The sequence below is a fragment of the Suricata suricatta genome, unplaced genomic scaffold (assembly GCF_006229205.1).
Source record: "Suricata suricatta isolate VVHF042 unplaced genomic scaffold, meerkat_22Aug2017_6uvM2_HiC HiC_scaffold_52548, whole genome shotgun sequence".
Classification (NCBI taxonomy): domain Eukaryota; kingdom Metazoa; phylum Chordata; class Mammalia; order Carnivora; family Herpestidae; genus Suricata; species Suricata suricatta.
In genome coordinates this window covers 1-586 of record NW_021901043.1, presented here as the reverse complement: position 1 = coordinate 586, position 586 = coordinate 1, and the positions used below count along the sequence as shown (strand labels likewise).

The 586-nt window shown below is 43.0% G+C and overlaps 1 non-coding gene across 1 annotated transcript; it reads left to right on the top strand.

Annotated features, from left to right (window-relative positions):
- The first annotated feature begins 22 nt into the window (after nt 1-22).
- On the top strand, nt 23-213 carry LOC115285208. The gene has a single exon (XR_003905443.1). It is a non-coding gene; the product is annotated as a U2 spliceosomal RNA (small nuclear RNA).
- Nucleotides 214-586: the final 373 nt, after the last annotated feature.

Below are 586 nucleotides of genomic sequence, written 5' to 3'. Positions count from 1 at the left end.
TCCGGGAGGCGGTGCTGGCGGTATCGCTTCTCGGCCTTTTGGCTAAGATCAAGTGTAGTATCTGTTCTTATCAGTTTAATATCTGATACGTCCTCTATCCGAGGACAATATATTAAATGGATTTTTGGAAGTAGGAGATGGAATAGGAGCTTGCTCCGTCCACTCCACGCATCGACCTGGTATTGCAGTACTTCCAGGAGCGGTGCACCCCCTCGGGGGAATTTTGACGGTTTAAAAAAGAAAGACCTAAAGTTACTTTGGAATAGTTCCTTTCAGAACTGGAGTATCCGGTGTAGGGAAGGATTCAAGGTGATCTTGGGTAGCAGTTTGCTAAGGTTTTATACTTCATATTGCGATTTTGAAAAGCTAGCATGTTTTCTTATCTTTCACTATTTCTTCACTGAGATTTCTGTATTTTTTGTTCTGTTTTTTCTTTTTTTTTTAAAGTGTGTTTTAGAAAGAGGGAGTTAGAGCATGAACAACAAGAGAGGGGAAGAGATAGGAGATGCAGAATTGAAACAGACTCCAGGCTCTTAGCTGCCAACACAGAGCCCAACATGGGACAGGAACCCACCAACCGGGAGGT